Source organism: Lampetra planeri, chromosome 18, assembly GCF_965212315.1.
Source record: "Lampetra planeri chromosome 18, kcLamPlan1.2.h2, whole genome shotgun sequence".
NCBI lineage: Eukaryota > Metazoa > Chordata > Hyperoartia > Petromyzontiformes > Petromyzontidae > Lampetra > Lampetra planeri.
The window spans coordinates 1,361,100-1,381,188 of NC_136124.1; the positions used below are offsets into that span (position 1 = coordinate 1,361,100).

The 20,089-nt window shown below is 46.8% G+C and overlaps 1 protein-coding gene across 4 annotated transcripts in view; it reads right to left on the reverse strand.

The window, feature by feature from the left end:
- Positions 1-20,089, reverse strand: part of LOC144723456 (1-phosphatidylinositol 4,5-bisphosphate phosphodiesterase beta-1-like) — a 144,598-nt gene that overhangs the window by 87,645 nt on the left and 36,864 nt on the right. The gene's annotated exons all lie outside the window — the stretch shown is intronic.

The following is a 20,089-nucleotide window of genomic DNA, read 5'->3' on the forward strand; positions in this document are numbered from 1 at the left end:
ACTCGACGCATGCGAAATGCTAGAGCGGTTTACAATAACCATCGCAGGCACTAGCTGAGCTATTATTTGAGAACCATTCATTCATCCAGCGAATGCGTAATCGCGAAACCATGGGACAGCATCCTCAGTGGCCATGTGTTTAAACGTACTTTAATCAAGTACCGTAAAACATTTAATCAGATTTCATAGGGAGTTTCCACTTATTTTCCACTCATTTTATTTGGCGACATAAAAGGCATCGCTATTCCATGCAATGTGCCATCTTCCACCTCCCCTTTCGGAATCGCGATTTTATCCCAGAATCTATTATCTCATCGCACGTCCAATTGTCTCATTTGCACTGTTTCTCAATAGGAATATTATCTGGGTTTTTTGCACAATTCTATGAGCTCCATAAGCCTGAATGTAAATATGTGTATATCATTCCCTTTAAATTTACATAACTTGAAACATTTATATGCGAGACATGCATGATTCGATGCACACATTGTAAATATTAAAATCTACGTGAATCAATTCATCGACGTATCATTATATGCCGAACACATGTATTAAAGGAGCCCAAAGAGACGTAACTTTCAATGATATTGTAATTTATTAAAAACTTTACAATTTCCTGCCACGATAAGTTCAGGGAAATGATCAAGCGTAGTCGTTTACTCATATTGTCGTCTATTTGCAAGCATCGTGTCACTGCAGTTTTGGCACAATTCGAATACCCCTTTGCTATGTGGTCCATTGTACCAATACAGATACAGCAGCTGCCACACATTAATTAGCATTCACCTTGGCAACAATGAAGACCATACCAAATAAAACACACACTACAGCGTAGTGTTTACCGAAACTCAATCCTGGAGCAATGATTTTATTTTTATTTTGGCAGTCACAATGGCAATCCCATAGCAATAAGCTGCTCGCTCGCAGCAAGTCACCAAGGAACAATTTAGTTGCTTATTTTTCACTTTTGTTTCAATTGCATGAATTTACAAAAGTGCACACACACACACTAATTGTTGCTTTTGCAGATTTTCACCGATCTGGCATTTACATGTGCACGGCCCTGGCACAGAGACCCGCACAGCTGTGCCTCAACACTTACAACCTTGTGTGAGAGTGCATGTGCGTGTTTTGTGTGTGTGCGTGCGCGCAGGCACTTCTTTACATGTTAACTAGCAATGGCCTTCAGAAGCAAGGCAGATACTGCACTATAATCCCTTGGAATGGAAGGATTAGAGTCAATTAATCAATGAAAATTTCTCATCGCCAACATATGCTTCTCTCAGGAAGGGGGTAAACCCTCTCCAAATCACGCCCATCACGAAGTGGATGATGATGCCAATGATGTTGCTAATCCTGTCCCATCACCTCCCGTCCAGCGGCACACATAGGAATGGAGGCGACATCCCCCACACCCCCATCCTACTATTTTCGTGTCACCCTTACGAGTCGAATAGTCGAACTGATAATTGGTAGAGCACTGTAATCGTTAAGTGATTGGATTCTTCAGCTGTTATAACGAGATACCGATGGGTAATATTGTTCTCCTAAGTTGTGTCTGTCAAAATTTGTTTCAATAGCGGATGTATTGAAGCTTGCACAAGATTAACAACATCGCCTTGGATCATTACTATGTATCATCACCACTACCGTGAATGTGTCAACAGGTGGCAACGTGCAGGACCACCAGTCATAGGTGAAGCTTACAAAGCGTGCTGTCTGTCTTGTGTGTGTAACTGTGCACGTGTGCGAGTGTAACCGTGTCGGCTCGGTTCATGGTCAACGGTGAGCGGCACCTGTTTCACGTGGGCAGGACGTGTAGACTCAATTGTGTGCTGACGCAAGTTGCGTCCACTTAAGACTGCCAAAGTGAAACAAGGATATGCCGACAACCTCTACCGAATTAATTTTTCCTTCTCTGGGAGGTGGAGATGGAGAATGACCTTCGATTAGCGTGGTTGGCTACGTACGGTGCAAAGGAAGTTCTATGTACATCCATACAATCAGAATCTTTATTTAGAATCTGAATCTTTAATTAGACTGGAAGAATCCGATGAGCTTTAATGCTCTTTATCGCAGATGTCCAGTCGGTGCAGGTCAACAAGTTATGGCAACAAATAATAAAATATATGTTTGTGTGTGTGTGTGAATATAACTGTGTCTACATGAGTTCAGGCGACACAAACAGCACGAAGTTGGAAGGACCAATTGGTCCGATAATTTAGACGTGTAGTACAAACAATCTTTTTCCTTCCTCGGGTTGTACCGCATGGGAGGTGCTGTTGTTGTAACTTGCTGAGCTGCCCCTACTGGACAACTGGAAAAGAGCTTCATAGCTCATCGGATTCTTCCGGTCTACATCCAGATTCTGATTCATTTATCACCATGACAATTTCCCCATGTGCGACATAACGAGTGAGTTTCCACAACATAACGAGTGAGTTTCCACGGCACGGCGCAACAGCAATTCTGAAATGTGTACGAGTTTAAATTTTGCCTCTTTTACATATCTGGCGTGGATAGATGTCATGACTCCAAAGGGGCCGTCCATAAATGACGTCACGCGATTTTGGACTATTTTTGATCCCCCCCTAGTCACACGGCGTCACAAAAAGTCAGACCCCCCCCTCAAATATGACGTCACAAAGCTCTGCCCCCCTCCCCCCCCAAATAAAACCTCGCTTCAAATCGCTTTCAACTATTGTCATTGTAGTGCGTATTTAATGTGGCGCTGCACTCTGATGTTGCAGGGGAAAACATTTATTAAAAAGTCTATTTAATTAAGTAAAACGTGTTGTCTATATTTATTTAAAGTTGCGCATTTTGATGTGACGTCACATTTCTCAAACCCCCCCCCCTCGTCACACATCGTCACAAATGTCTGACCCCCCCCCTAGGTTCGTGACGTCATTTATGGACGGCCCCAAACACCTATTTGCAAGAATATACTCTTTAAAGTAAAACAATATATATTGTTGTACACGATTGTTGTCCTTCTTTTCTTCATTTCAAACATGGTAACCCGAGTGAATGTGCTGCAGTCATGTTTGTCCGTGTGTGTTCACACACGTGCGCGTCTTGGAGGAAGCACGAGACACGAGTGTGTGCACGCGCGCGTGTGTGTGTGTATGCCTGCGTGAAACGCAAAACAAAGAGGCTTTGTTTTTGTCAACCAGTTCAGCAAGTACGAGACCAGAACCCACTGCTTCTTTAGTTTGCGCTTGCAGCTGGTCCAAACTATACAAAGACAAAGGTCACCTGTGTAGCCTCCTCAAGCCTTTTGGGAAAGTGCTGTTCGCGAGCCTTTATCAAGGATGGCGCGGTTCACGAGGGGGTGGTGTGACCAGCACCAGCGCTCGGAAGCCTTCGTCTCTCAAGTGCTCATGTTCTCATTTAAGTCTAAATTATTTTTTGTTTTTACCAGGTAAGGCCCGCTGGGAGATATGGGTCTTTGTCAAAAGTGCCCTGGCCACAAATTATAGCTCAACGAAGTGGCTTATCGTGTTGAAATGTATTGCAGCCAAATCCTCTAAAAGCATGTTGATACTAAACGTGGAGAGACCAACCGGAGGGTCCGTATACAAATCCACGCGACCACGGGGAGAACATGCAAACTCCAAAGCTGCAGGCATCAGAGTTGGGTTCCACATCACGACCCTCTGCACACCAGACGAGGCAGTTGTCATCTGGCCTAAGACCAATTCAGATACCTGCCACTGATGTTGCCCATATCATCTGCAGGAATCGAACTGCTGGGTTTGTAGTACAACGCGCTTACCACGACGACTACTACTCCCCACGAATACGCACAAACATATACTGAACGTGTATAAATGTGATTAAAAGTCAAAACGTGTTGTCTTTAAAGTTGCTAAATCAAGGACTGTCCGAGTTCGCAACATGTGTGCGTGCGTGCAGCGAGCTGGAGCGAGAGTAAAAGTGCAATTGTACAGTGCTTCTGTAAACACACGTGTTTATGCGTAAACATGTTCTACGTAACTCACAAAACTTACGCAAAAATTAGGACCAGAAAGTCCATCGCAAAAAAAAAGGTTTCGGCTGACATTATCATCATCATCATCTCTCTTTCATGGTGCGAGCTGATCGAAGAGGAGGCGGTGCACAATGTGGCAGGGAACCGGTTTAACAAGGAGTTGCGCTGAGAGAGTTCACCCCGCTCGGGATACCAGGGCAATCATTCAGCGGGGCCGGTCAGGCGAATTCCACAAACTGTTTTTCACTTTGTTTTCTCTCGGCGAGTTCAGTAATGAAAGTCAAAGCACTCCAGGAGTTGTATCACGTGAGTGTTAGATCTCCAGATGGGAAAACTCATTTCTTTAGAACCACTTGGTGTGTTTAGTCTGTTGTCCTTCCCGAGCACCTCCGATTAGCACGGTTGGCTGTGTACGGTGCAAAAGAAGTGTTTTAAAAAAACAAAGATCTCCCGATAGCCTTAACATACTGTTGGGGCAAGTGAAGTACACGAGGGGGTGGGTGGCCCAACCGCCTTTGTCTCACCAGTAGCGCTGTTTACACACCGCACCAGGTACTTATTTGAGGCTGAATCTACCTAGGGGAGGCCCAGGACCGGTTCAAATAATCGTCACTGGTGTTGGCCGTGAGCGGGAATCGAATTCGGTTCGCCGGGTTCGTCGCGCAGCGCGCTAAGCACTGCGCCACCGCTCCCCCGCACACACGCGGACACAGGCTCGCAAGTTTCTTGGAGCGAGCGCTACGGGCTGGTGGCGCACAGACCGCAGGTGATGTGCAGCCCTGCAATTGCTCGCTCCCGCCACCGCTGCTGGAAAATGCCGCCGCTCGCACAGCCCTTGAGTGACCTCCCGCAGAAGGAATTTGCCCCACTCATCCACGCTGGCGATGGGAGTACCCACACTTGACCGCACCACACGCGATCCGCGCATAACTGCTGTGACACAACGGGTTGCTCTGCTGGTGTGGAGACTCGCCGGCAATCGTCGATGAGGAGCATCGTCATGTTTTGCCCCCTTGCCTCTTCATCGCCGTGCCTCGAGGAGTTCAGAGTGACACGTCAACGAACATTCACGATCAGAGATATCCTGATAAATCTTGTCTTCGAGAAAGATGGGGGACTCGAGACAATGCTGGATGCGTCCTCTGCCCAGACGAACTGACATCTCCAGCTGGTTACATTCACACCCATGACTCGAGGCGGCGTGCGTGCGGTTAAAACATTCGCAAAGAGATGGGCAGGGTGCGTGTATAAATAACGCAAGGGATTTTCTTCTTCTTTAATCACCGAACAAGAAGCCACGGGTGCGCACCTTTTGGAATGCGGTGCCGCTGACTGTTGAAGTCATTCCCCCTGATTATTGCCTCAATAGGTGACGGACATTAAGTTGCTGTGTGTTGCAAGTAAGCCGCATACTTGCCAACCCTACTGACGAAGCAGCGGGCTGCTGTCTAGTTGAACACTTTTACCACTTGCCAACGTTCAAAGCTATTCACACTGCTTTCTAAAAAGTTTGGTGAATCAAGGTGGTTATGCAATTTTAGAAAAATGGTCATAACTGTTTCTTTTTTAAAGATCTTGTTTTAATACTATTTTCAAAGTATTTTGCTGTTATAATCCAGTACTTGGACTGGGGCTGAAAAGCATTAAATCAATTTCCCAATTTAAATTTTTGTATTTTCGTTATTGTTTTCCATAAAATATATCATTTCATGCATTACTTCCCTATTTGGCTTTAAACGAATTCAAGAAAGCACCATGTGTCATTTTTGGCTTTAGCTCATGCCACCCTACCACCTCTCTCTGTTTCCACAAGCTTGGCACGTTTGCAGTTGCGGCAGTTGTACATTTGTGTATGACAAGAGAGGAGTGGGACGGATGAAAAATAATACCATTGCTCTAACTCTAGCATCCTGTTTAACGTTTCTAGCATGGACGCTCACCCCCATTATTGGCTTAGACTCAAACTAAATGACACTTTCACCTGTGTGGGATGCAAATGTGATTCATGCATCACATTTGTGAGTATCCACAATTATTCTTTTGCAGATAACACCGCGGATAATGTGGGCTATGATGTTTATCGCACCCCACCTCTTCCCCACATCACAGCGGATAAGAGGAATTCTACTGCAGTCTAAACACACACTCCGTATAACGAAAGTCTGATCCTGCTGTGTGCATGACTCTGACAATAAGTGGCAGTACAAAGCAAACCAACTCTGGAAAAAAAATGTGCTTGCAAAGCTTAATAGCTGAAATTAAATCCCGATTAAACTAAATGCAAATGCAGTAATTCAGCAATCTCACTTAACGACAGAAAGCGACTTGAGAGTGAGAGAAAAAAAACAAAGATAAAATATGGTCGAGGTAAGAGTCCACCAGGAGACTAAGGCAAAGCAAGTTTTATATTGAAACCTACAGCTAGCTATCTCCTATTCAGTTAACCATTTCTCATAACCCTGGACAAGAATTTTTCAATCACATCGTTCTTTGAGAATAACAAATACGGGCCTATAAGAGATACGACCCCAAAGCTACGACTGAAGGAGAACAGAGTGGCTTAGGTATTCACGCGGCACGAGAATTAGCGGTCAAGTGAGTGTAACAGTTGGATCTGTTCGACATCAGTGACAAACGCAAGCCTCGGCTCGCCGTGTACAAACACACACAGCCTCTGCCGCCGCTCTCAAAACCCATTTGGCTTCGAAGGCCGCCCGATGGCACGGCTCAGAGTTTTTATCGGCGGTTTGCAGGGAACCCGCGGTGGCCTCGCGTGTCCGCCGCTGGCCGCTTTCTGCGCTTGCCACCGCCGTGTCAAAATCGCCGCGGAGGGATTAGCGCCCGCACGGGACGCGTGGGCAAAAGTCGAAACGAAACAAAGCGTTCCGTGGGAGTTCCCTTCTCGGGAAAAATTAGCAAGCAGCTCGCACGCCACATGACAACCGCGCACACACATGCAAGCCGAAGATAAAAGACAAAGGTCTACCGCCGCATAGCTATACAGAACCTCGGGGCAAGTACTGTCAGCGATGACCTATGAAGGCTGCCACAGCCTAAAAGGGGATGGGGTATGGTCAGCATCACCGTTGGCCACCTTTGTCCCTGCGGTGCTGACTTGTATGAGAATGCAACGTCGGGTGAAGCCCGAGACACATTCGCCAATCACGTCAGCAATGGCCGGGAATCAAATTCAGGTCGCCGGGTTGGTAGCGCCAACCACTGTGCCACCGCTCCACACCACACTTTGTGCGTGGCATTCACGACAACCAAACAGACACGAATAAAATCGAGAAAACTGCCCTGTGAAACCGGACGGACTGTTGGGACAAGTGCCGTTACCTAGCCCCTGTGGAGGCCATCACGGCGCACAAGGGGGGGGGGGGGGGGTGGCCAGGAGCACGCCTGCCCACCGTTGTCTGACGCTGACGCACAGATCCTCATTTGTGGCTGAGATGACCTAAAGGAGCTGCCAGAACTGGTTTAGATATTCGTCGCGGATATTAGGCACGGCTGGGAATCGGATTCAGGTTTCCGCAGTTCGTCGCGAGTGCACTAACCACCGCACCACCACTCCAACCAACCATGACAACCACAATCACGCATACAAGCTTGCACACCCATAAACGCTCAACGCACACACGCGCACGCACACAGAATGCAGGCAACTTGCCTTTTGCCTTTCTTTTCCAACAAGCACAGAATGCAAGCTTGACATTCACTTATGCCTAGGTAGCAGTCACAGGCGTTTCCAAGGCAACATTGGTGCACGCTGTGGTCACCACCTTTAAACAAAACAAAAAACTATTCTCAGGCCCAAAGGCGGTGAAATGTAAATCGTTATGGCCTCCACGTGTTCCATCGTTTTGTTATTTGGTGCCACCGTGGTGATGGTGAGATGGTGGACAATCAACTCGGGCACATCGGCAAAGTGGGAAATGTCGTTGGACCCACGAGGATTTGAATGTCGATAACTACAAATTCAACGTTGAAGCAGGCTTGCTGGATGAAGGGTCTTACCGAGCCTTTGCCATCGCCCACTGTATTACGATGCAACAACGCATATAACACCTGCGTTAGCAGATTTCATCGGAGTTGAACTTTCGAAGTGGATTTAAAATTCCGCAGAGGTGTTTTGTGAAAGCAGCCATGATCTCACCGCTGCAAGTTGACGGCCTCCCCACATTGTAGGCATCCCTAATAGAGGATTTTTTGGCTTAGAGCGCATAAACATAAACGTGTCGTTAAAACCCGCCACCACCCGACAGCCAATTAGTAAGGCTGGTCAAGTAAACAGAACATGCCGATTAGTTACTAGTTCAGCACAACGGTGTGTTGGATAGTAAACCCACAACATTTACAATTCGAGTACTGTGACATTTCACCGGTAATTACAATCAGCCTCATTAGGCGACAGCCAGAATTGTGGAGAAATCCTCCTGTTTCGGTCTTAAATAAAGGGGGTGAATGTGATGTTGTCACTTGTGAGCCAATCAGTTTCAAAGACAATGCATATATTATCAGAGTATGTTTTTTGTTTGCATTCTGAACACAAATATTGTGGTTAATGCAGACATGATTCCTCGTAAAAGGTTTCAAATTGGTGTTTTAACATCTTAACACCTGTTTTGTTGCCAGAAAAAAGGGGAACACCTATTCTCATATTTTGGTACTGGCAAAGGAGGTCCCGTGATGAAAGAATCTAAGTTGGAGGACACAACTCGAAAAGACACAGCAGATTACATGTACCTAAGGCAATTACTGAAGGCAGATTGGAGAAAATGTTCATTTATTATTTTGCTTGATTACCGAGGAAAGATTCACTGAATCGCATACGTCTTTTTCAGGGGGGGTGAGGACGATTGCTAGGTTTATTCCAATTAAGTCAATTTCAATTAAGTAAAAATGTTTCAGTTTGGTAAATTGGACAACGACACTGGCACGCAGTGGCCTACTCTTGCAAACGGTGTAACGGGACCTTTGAACGTCCGATGTGAAGCAGATGGCAGGTAGTACTTTTATGGTCGATGCACAGCGCAGTATTAACCATGGTGGCCGCTGGCTTCGAACCGTGAACCTCCGCAACAAAGTGGCAAGCACGCTCCCGCTGGGCCACCTGAGCAACCTCAATGATGAGAAAAGAAGGTGAGCAAAGAGTGGAATAGAGTGATTTTGGAAAACTGTTTTTAATAATGAAAAGCGACATTGCATTGTACATGAAGAATAAAGATATGCATCACTTCATTTAACCCTACCGTGGCATGTTATTTGTCTAAGCTTCAAGAGTACAAATCAAAGGTAAAAAAAAAATCTGAAACAATGCTAGTGATTAAAGAAGACAAGGCCAGTTGGTTTAACAAGCAACAGCTGCCCACCATTAATAATGCATCTCATGCAGTGTCTTCGACTTTAGGGAATTGGTCAGGGCTAAAAAACTCTGTCGCCAGTTAAAATATCGCACATCAGCAGCATCGGTGTTGGTATTGACAAGGCATTTCGTGATTAATGAAAAAAAATCGATGAGAATGCTCAAAATACACGCATAGAATTGTCCATGTGAAAACTATTATTTTTCCCATTATGCAAATGTTCCTATTAGGCTGATGATGGTTAATAAGCCTGTCCAAAAAAATTGACTTAACAAACAATACCAACAAAGCCATTTAAGGCGAGACCAAAAAATGCTAGGTTAATTCCATCACGATGAACATCAAATCATTGAATTGCCGTGGGTTGAATGCCTAATAAGGGTGCTCATATATGACAGTTGTCTTCTCTAACTGGCTGCTCAAGGAGATACAAATCGGGCGACAGTTCAGCGGCACTTACTCCTGAGCAGGGAAACGAAAGCGGGTCAAGACGGCTGCAGCGTCCATCGATAACGCTCCACGATAAGAAACCGAAAAGGGCGCCCGATCCATTGCACGGTGTCTCTGGTCAGCGTGTGACCGGCAGACCCCATTGCAACCCCCGTAATAGCCCGTGTTGATACAACTGTTAAACATGTGCCTCACGTCCCCTAGAACAGCCACTCTTCAATGCAGACCACTTTGTCGTTTGACAGGAGGTCAATGCCCGGGGTCCCTTGAATAGTAAACGATAGAACAAGGTCAGCGCGAAGCTCTCGGCCCAAGTTGAGAGATCACTCCGTGCCCCCCTGCTTAGCCTCTGCTTTTGAAGTGGCGCTACATCATTAAGAGCCATCCACGTCAGGGATTAGCACGCTAATTAACAGTGGCTGTGCCAATCTAGAGGCTCGGAATGTATGGATGTGTGGAATTGAGTATCAAACAAGAGGCTACTAAGTATTCCTATATAACTCCTGGAGCGAGTCCGCAAAGCTCAATAGTTTTAAAACTTTCTACAATTAAACGATTATGTTTTGATTCGATAGCTTTCTTAATTATCATTCTGAACCTGCATCTGCTTCAATCGTGCCTGCTTTTGACTTGGCCTTCGAGGTTGAACGGTAGTACAATGTGAGAGTAAAATCTAGCCTTTGAGTAATCACCTTTTAACTTTCATTTGTGCAATTAAAATTGGAAATTGATCCCAAAAAAAGTTAAACCAGGACCATTTTTTTTAATATTCTGTAAAACGATACATACCAACAGACCAATTGAAAACTCTGACCCGCCGTGATTGATTCCCCCATCTCTCATTACACCCTTCTAAATGCCCCGGCGGAACGCAACGTTCAATCGTGCGCTGCACTCAACAATTTTCTAAAGGTCAAGTTCGGCGCGGGTTCACCATCTGTTCTATATTTTACGGAAGTTCTCCGTTGTAGCTCCCCTAATTTGAAACGCTTATCAACTGTGCAACCGAGCTGAGCAAAGTGAGCGATTGCCGGTCGCTCGTAGTTGCAGAGTCGATGAGCATTCTGAGACTGACAAGCGACGGGAAGGCGACGATTCTTCAAAATTGGATCGCCGGTGGTGACGCAAGTAAAAAACACTCTAAATCTTTTATTCATGTAAAAGTACGTTAAAAAAACTGATTGTCGATAACATGTATTCAACATTATTACAGCCCACTGTCTCCGCTACTACTGAATGAACCCCCACACCACATCAGTTGTGAGGGTTGTTTTCACCATACTTCACCACACATTCCCAGTTAATTAAGGGGTGGGACTCAGATGTTAGTCATGGCCGGATACAAACTCGGGTTGCCTAGTTGGTAGCGCTCACCGCTTTTTCACCCCTATAATTCTTTTAAATATCACCCCATCTATTTGTATCCTGCACCGTGAGTCTTGAGAATAACCTTTAGGCCAAAGCATTTCCCCGTTTTATTCCCTTTCAGGGAAAGCGTTACGCAGTACGTCAGCTATATAATGCACGTCATAAATTTTTCACGTTTTCCTACGAAAACGTTTAAAGATGTAGGCCTCTTCAGCCATGAGAGTAACTTCATGCACAAGCAGCGGTGCTTCTCATCCCAACGCAGCTGATAGCGCGTAAACGTCGCCATGGAGATAACATCCAGTTGCCGTGGCGATGGGTACGCCATTATCAAACTAACCCACACTTGCGGGCAGGCCTCCACTGTCAAGTTACCTCGAACAATTGAACGAAAAATGCTTCGCTCGCTACGAATCGCCCAAAAAAAAACCCCTGGATAAATTCCTCCACTCGCTTTAATTCATTACCAGCATGCGTTCGCAATTCATGTCGTTTGTGTCTCTCTGTGCGTTGGCCATGTGTTTTCTTATCATTGCTATGCCCTCTGTGCAACAGGTGATGCACGGACGGATACTCATAGCTGTGCTCCTCTATTCCGCCTTGTTTTTTGTTTCTTTTGGATTAACGGGAGCTAAACATTTAGACAATGGGGCTGTTTACGGTGACCTCCCAGCTGTTACAAGAGAGACCCTGTTCCGCAAAGATTATGAACATGAGAGAAAGCGTTAATATTTACAGAGCCGACAAGCAAACGCTACATCTTTCTGCCTCTGCTTCGCTACACAGCACTTCACTCTGAAATTCAATAGGCACACAGTTAAAACACGAGCTGTAGCAAAGCAAACAGTGTCACTTGTGTCTGAGGCACAAGGTATGCTGTACCTTCAATACAATCATTTCCTGTGAGTCATATACACATACATTTAATTAGCGCAACTGGTGACTTGTTTAAATACTTTGCCCAACATCTCTCTCTCTCTGTCTCCATGTGCCATGTCTTTTTTCAAAGGCAATCAATGACATTCGGTGACCATGGTCTTCCACATTGCACCGTCCATGATATTTACTCAAGAACTCCACCATTTGCATATATTTGTTCCATTTTCTTTTGGTATACTCAATTCACTGTCTTCCCCTGCTTCCTGTACCTATAATTTTCCCGGTTAAAACATTATATTCAGCTTGTTTTGTCATAACATAACCGACACAAATCAACAGACCGGTGTGTAAAACTGTTGTTCACAACAAGTCTTCTCATCTGCTACATTCACAAAGTATAATTTCTGGTGAATCAGATGAAAAGAGAAACGGTGAAACGTCTCTCGTATTTGTGAAAGTATTCATTTGGGTCTAGCTTTGCAACGTGTTCTCTCAGGGTTGTGCCACGCGTCGTTCGGCACGATGTCCAACGTTTCGATCCACGTGCCGGAAGCTTCTTCGGGGAAATAAAAATCTGGGAGCCTCTTCAGCAGATGCAGCGAATAGTTGGACATTGTGCACACCCACGAACACCCACGCAGTGGCATTCGTCAAGTGTAACGATTTACCCCCATTTGGGATTCAACAAGTTGTCATGACTTAGTGTGGGGGAAGGGGTTGCCTTTGCATGTGTGTGGGGGGAGTAGTTGTGTTATAACAACTACAGGGGCATCTCACTCCTCAGTGTGCCGGGAAAGGTCCTGGCAAGGATTATTCAACATCGCCTTGCTAGGCACGCTGAGGAGAGGCTTGTGGAGCCACAATGCGGTTTCAGGAAAGGGCGGTCCTGCACAGATGCCATAATTTCTGTCCGTCTGCATCAACAGAGGTGTAGAGAATTCCAACAAGAACTACATCTCTGCTTTATTGACCTGGTCAAGGCCTATGATACCATCAGTAGGCCTGGGCTCTGGGTTGTTCCTCGTGCTTTCGGAGTCCCTGACCATCTGCTCACGATCATTAAGGACCTTCATGATGGTGAGCGGGCCCGGGTAACACTAGGTGGCTGGGAGTCAGTCATTCCATGTACACCTTGGGGTGCGACAGGGATGTCCTCTGGCTCCCACATTATTTAACATCTATTTCAACCACGTAGTTCGTGAAGCCTTCAATAGCTGTACCAGAGGAATTTCCATCTAGTACAGATACAATGGGAGGCTGATCGATGCCCGTGTGTGGTCAAGGGATGGCTCCCAATTGCTCAACCATGTTATGTATGCCGATGATCTGGTAATCGCTGCCAACTCAGAGGAGGAGTTGGAGGCGCTGCTGCTGAACCTGGAGCTTGCCACTAAGAGGTGGGGCCTTACCATCAGCCCCACCAAAACTAAGCACCTCCCTGGGTATTTTGTACCATTAGACACTCCACCCCCACAACTCCCAATTGGTGATGGGGCAGTTGTGGAGAGAGTGGAGAGTTTCCTATACCTGGGCAGTGTGCTCATGACCGGCTCCGGTTTGACAGCAGAGGTCTCACTCCGAATCAGTCGAGCGGCATTATCTTTTCATCGGTTGCATAACGCTGTGTGGAAGTTACCTGGTCTGTCGCTCCGCACGAAGCTTCAGGTTTTCTCAGCCACAGTCATTCCCTCCCTTCTCTACACTTGCAAAACGTGGACCCCCCTAATGGAACATCTTCGCCGGTTAGAAACATTTAGGCTGGCCTGCCTACGATCCAACCTGTGTTTAACCAGGATTGCGTGAGGAGCTCACAAATCCTTGAAACATCTGGACAAAGTCCCATCGATGAGCTCCTCCGGCAAGCAAAGCTGCGTTGGCTGGGTCATGTAGCCCGCATGCCCAGCCACCGCATGCCTAAACAGCTTTTGTTTGGCCGGATTGAGGGGGCTAAACGGGCACGGCACGGGCTAGAGAAGAGATGGAGTGATGTGGTTCAGGAGGATGTGGAGCTGAGTGGCCGATGACTGGTACCAGCAGTGTCTGTGGAGCAGGCTCGTGAAGGACGCTACTGGGCAGTTGGAGGCAGTCACCCTCCAACAACAACGGAGGGCGGAGGAGCGACGCTCACAACAACGAGCGGATTGCCGGGTGGCTAAAGCACAGCAAGGTGGCACAGTAAGGGGCACAGGTGGTGCATCAGCCACTCGTCTCAGTCAGTCGATCCGTGGCACCTGGGTCTGTCCTGTGACCTCGTGCCAGCGGGCGTTCGACACTTAACGTGGCCTCAACGTGCACATAGCCTGGCACAAGCGTCGTGGTGATGTCACCGCCACTTAGCGGCAAATGGCGGTTGTTGTTGTTGTAGTTGTGTGGTGGTTGGCACACTCCACAACGAGCCTCAGCCAGCTGAGTTGAGTTCCCGCTCACGGCCAACATGAGTGATAAATATTTGAACCGGACATGGGCCTTCCCTAGATCGGCTCAACCTTTCAACGAGTACCTGGTACGGTGGTCAGATATCAAGACTAGGGAGATAAAGGTGGCTGGGTATGGTGATGGCCATAGGACCCCCTCACGCGGAATGCCGACCTTAATAGGTGCTCACTAACAGGGGGCATCTTTGTCTGGCCATCAAGACTAATCGTATTTGTGTGCGTCTGCATCTGTGTCGCCATCCTCAGGATTTAATAACTAATAGAACACATTACAGCTACCTTCTGGACTTCTGGCATTGGAGTCAGATAACGCCTTTCTACACATATATCTCGTATGTAGTGCAGCCAATGTGTGTATCCCCCCCCCCCCCAAGCCAATACGATGAAATGGTGGTTTTAATTAACCTCTCGCGTGCCACGTTCAGAACGTGGTGCCATTGTAGTGACGACGAATGGAATGAGCGGCCACGCTGAGGTCACGCGCCCGGCAACGTGTGACCTAAAAACCGCGCGCGCCGATTTACGCTCAGGTGAGCGCACGGCGATCGCTTACTCCATCAGGAGCCACAATTAAACAGACGTCGCAAGATCTCTCCCACCTGCAAGCCCGGTCGGTGCGCTTCAATCGATCTACGTGCGCCACTCGTAAGCGTGGTGCCATTTCCTTGCGCTTTTTTACCCTCAATCCAAGCCTTGAAAGGCAAAGAGTGAGGCTGGTATCCAAATCCAGATGCTTACATTTCTCCAACCCCATTATTTTTATCCCGCCCCCCCCCCAAAAAAAGGGTTCCAGCTGCCAGTATTACTGCCTCAATCGCTTTCGCTATAAAGGCTGTCGGTCCACAAATTATTCCACACTGCCTCCCCCACCACCACCAAACCACCCACAACCCCATACCCTTCCCCGGCCCTCTTTGTTAACAATCGTAAATCTGACAAACAAACAATTTAACAGTTTCAGTTTGAAAGTGCAGCGGGAAGCAGCTGTAACTTTTCACTTGTTTGGGGGGGGGACAAATGTGCCCCAGATGCTCGCATCCTCATTTCTGCTTTAAATTCAGAAATTAATTAATGAACACTGCACTCACCACATGCTCCGATTTTGCCATTTCAGCTCATTGATGTTGAGGTTAGCAATCCATGCAATGTTCACAACTATCGCATACCTGTCCTGCTCACATATCCAATATCCACTTGGGGTTAAAAAATATTTATCATGCATGGGGATTCGACGAATTGCTGCAATTTGGAGGTCACGATTAAATTCAACAATAAATTAGGATGTTTTTGTGTGAATGGTCGTGGCTAATAGCAGCTGCAGAAGTATTCTTCTTCCTCGTATGGCTGGGGAAGCAGTTATGGTGTGATGTTGAGGTTAGCAATCCATGCAATGGCTTCAGGTGAGGCAGAGTGAATGGTTCTGATGCCACTGGGAATGAATCTCTCATGGCAGTAGTTCAGTATGTGGGCGATTGTGTCTGACTTAGGTGGCCGCATTCACAAGTTGGGCTGCTGCTGCAGAGCTGACCTTATCCAATTGACAACAAAAACATCTACATCTTTCGCGTTTCTGATTCCCGACGTTTTTCTTTACTCGCCATGGAGAGCTGTATTGCACAACCTTGAACACCTCCATGTATCACTGTTTCACACATAGGCAATTCAATGCTTGTATTGGGAGATCAGAGATTTACAGGGTGCTTAAACAAATGTGAACACTTCTGAAAATTTGCAACAACGCCACAAGAAATGTGCCTCCGGGCTCTGGAGACCACCTGGAGAAGATTCCAGGCACGCGTTGACAATTATGGCAAACAAGTGGTGACTGACTTTTGAAGCTATTAACATACATTTGTGATCATGTTACAGTGTAGTATTATCTGTTGCTTTTACATTGAAAACGATAGTCCCATATAAGTGTTAGCATTTTTTTAAAGAACCCTGTATATTAAATAAAATCATTGATGTATCATTCCACTCTTGATATCTGCTGGTGTCTGCTCTCCACACTGAATGCAGGTTGGTTTACGTGGAGACATGCCGCATTTGCTCTTCACAAGGACCTCTGGCTTCATACCCACTGGCCCAGAGCCACCCTTTTATGGGCTGTTCAATTAGCCGTGGGCCGCACGTGGCAGTGTGAGTGTGTGAGCGTTTTTCGTGGTGAGCGATTCGTGTGGTGGTTTGCGATTTGTGCTCTGAACCTCGCGACGCGAGTTACAGCACAGCTATCATCAGTGGCGCTTGTCTGAACTGGCTACGGGGCCTACTCGAGGTCATCTCAGTCTAAAATGAGTTCCTATCAAAGTGTGTAAGCATCAGCATGGAGTGACAAAGGCTGCCAGGCATAGCACTGACCAAATAAACCATCTCGTGCACCGTGCCAGCATTTCGCTCGCTATAACAGCACTTTCCCCAACAGTCTATACAGATATATGGGGATTTTTCTCATTCTTTTCATGCCGGTGCCATAGGCAATGCTTCTGAGAGAGCGGTCACTCCAACTCTTCTGCCCGCCAGCCCAAAAGGAATGACAGAAGCTAAAAAAAAGGGGGGGGGGGAATTCCTCCCTCCTCATTAATAGAGACCAAGAGGTGGCCTTGGCACGAGCACACGGTGGCCCTAAGAGAGCAAGTGGGCTCTCAGACACGCACTGTACGATAACTGTTTCATGTCACTTAGAAACACCATGGTGACCACACAACTTGCCCGCCCCTCCTCCGTCGTCCGCACCACCTCCGTCTCGTGACCCTCCTCCCTCCTCGCCCTGCCAAGCCCGAGCCCCTTGGCAAGACACGGCATCGTGGGGGATTAGCTCGAATTCAATTAGAACGTATCTCCACTTGAATCACGACCGCTCAAAGCATTGCCTCGCAGAAGCACTGCACTGTTGTATCATCAGCCATGGTCAATCCACTGCTGGATGAAGGCCTCCCCCAGGCCGCTGCTACCTCTCGAGATCCTGCGGTGTGATAATCCACACGGCACCTTCACACGAACTCATTTCACCCCTCCACCTCCTCGCTGGGCGCCCTCTCGGACGCGTCACATTCCACGGCTGCTGCCACTCCGCTATTCTTCACCACTGGCCACACCGTCCCTTCAAGCAACGTGCCCTGCCCCAGCTCACTGCTCACTTCCCTTCCCAGTTTGAATGGCACTGAAGTCAGCGACACTAAATACCGTTGGTGTTCAGCTGTTTTCATCATTTTTAAGGATACCGTTCAGACACTTTGCAGCGTTTCTCACCGGACACGGCTGTGAAAACGTGACTCCAGTCGGGCTGCGAGATGTAAAAGCCCTGTAAGTAGCGGGCGCTTACGCGCAACGCCGTGTGCGCGCCATGCTCAGCTCGGCATTCCCTTGATACGGGCGCGCTCGCTTGCTCGTAACAGATGTGAATTTCGTAGCGTCATGAAAAATGCTTTGGGTCTTGAGTGATTCGAGTGAACGGACATTCCACTGAGATGCGAGAACTCCAACGTGGTGACACAACGCAGGACCTGAATTTATTTGGAAAATGCGGATTCAAAATGAAGGAAGTATAATAAACCACGAGCTTCCTGTGCGTTATCTGCCATTCTAAGGAGAGTACAGCAATTCAAACGTGTTCTGACTCAGATGCTTGACACGTTAACGTTCACTCTCGAAAGCCCTTGTAAGAATACTGCACACTTACATATTATAAACAATGTACACAGTCCTTTGTCAACCCACTGCTCGATGAAGGCCTCCCCGTGCCTTTCAGTCACGGTGGTTGTTTGACCATGTTTCACTCCATACCGGTTTGACCATACTTCACCACGCTGGTCGTTGTGGATTTGTGAAGAGGATGGCCCCCCAGGACTGATGGCTAAGATATCACTCACCGCTCGTGGTAGACACGGCCGAGACTCGCACGAACCACGATGCCACGGCTCGACCCCATTCTATGAGCAATGTGCATCGTTTAACACACATAAAGCAACTCGAAAAATAACATCATGCAGGACTCTGCTGCAAGAGTCCTGACACTCAGTGAGGCTTTCTTGAAACACGTAAATAACGATTTAGTTTTGTGTATTATTATAGCGCAGGAATAGCAAACAAATCAGGTTTTTGAAAGCCGTTTAACACAGCGGGGTTAATGCAACGTCACTTTAGTACCTCCACTTAAAACAAAAAGTTGACAGCTACTCATACGATAACCGCTTCATCACAATAATACAAAATCGGTGAAAAAAAATGTGAACTGGGAAAGGTGACAACGAACACTGAACCGCGTCTTATCGGATTCCGTCCCCACTCACACTCTCCACCCTGAACCCACACGCACATGTTAAATACCGATTGTGAATCGTATACACAATGTGTATTATGTATGGTGGGTCTTCTTTCGTACCGTACTTAGCCAACACTGCTAATCGGAGATGCGGGCTAAGCAATAGCCCGCATCTCCGACTGTCCAGGATTCTCAAGCATGACAGGGGGTTTGACATGGGGGGTGGCGTTAAAGAGAGGTGACGGTTGCATACCTTAAGTATTGCCAACCTCTGGAGGCTATAAATTGCCGTGACATCAGCTGTGTGCTGCTCCGGCAGCAGCGAACGGGTAAAGTCAGCGTAAATAGACGTGGCGATGTGACTCATGCCACTTGCAGCGCGTGCAGCACACGCTGGCCATTTGCACACACGCGCGCACACACGCGCACACACGACTTCGAACGCTGACGTAAAATATAAATACAGTCTGCCGGTTTTATTCCACCGTCAGAGGCCACCTGTCAGACTGCTCAGGTCCGAGTGTGCACAGCGGATATACGTGGATCGCCAGCAAATACGCTGCATATATGCACATTGATTATTGTCACAGGTACATTTTCACACTTGGAATATACAGGGGCCAACCATTTATATGTGTGTATATATATACACCCCAGTAAATACTGGATTACCAAGAGATGATATAGAAAATAATGACTGTATTTTATTTCAAAGCCTCTCCATGCCTCCTCCCATGTTCAATACACGTATTAAACATGTATACACTTTCCTGATACTACGTTGTCCAACAAAGCCGCTCTGATTTCCTTTTACAATATTCATTCATTTTATTGAGAAACAAAAACGGTCATTGACAATCAATGTGGTATCTATAAATGGATCACACGTGCTACTTTCTAACTGTTGTTGATGGGGCAACATTTTCAGCCTGAGTAAAGTGATTTTGAATTCCACAGAGACGGTGTAAATTAACATACTGTTCATCAAATGTGTCTGGTCCTGTGCCAGTCACAAGTCTACGAGTTCAATTCCTGGTCAGTTAATAGACTCAGCCTCTGAGGGTTAACAAAATTGAGTACCGCTTTATGGGGAGTCAACGACATTAAGGAGTTTGTGGCAGCCACAGGAATGTGGAGTTTCCACCAATGTTTCAAGACCACAGAGACTGCATTTGCACGGACCACAGGACTACAGCACGGACTCTAGTTACTATCCCCCAGTCTATGTGTTTATTTTTTATTTTTAGTCAACTCGAGTTGGCTGAAATCTGAATTCTCTGGATCGATTTCGCTTCATGGGCTGGCCTCAATTCAATATTTCCTACATCAGAATTTG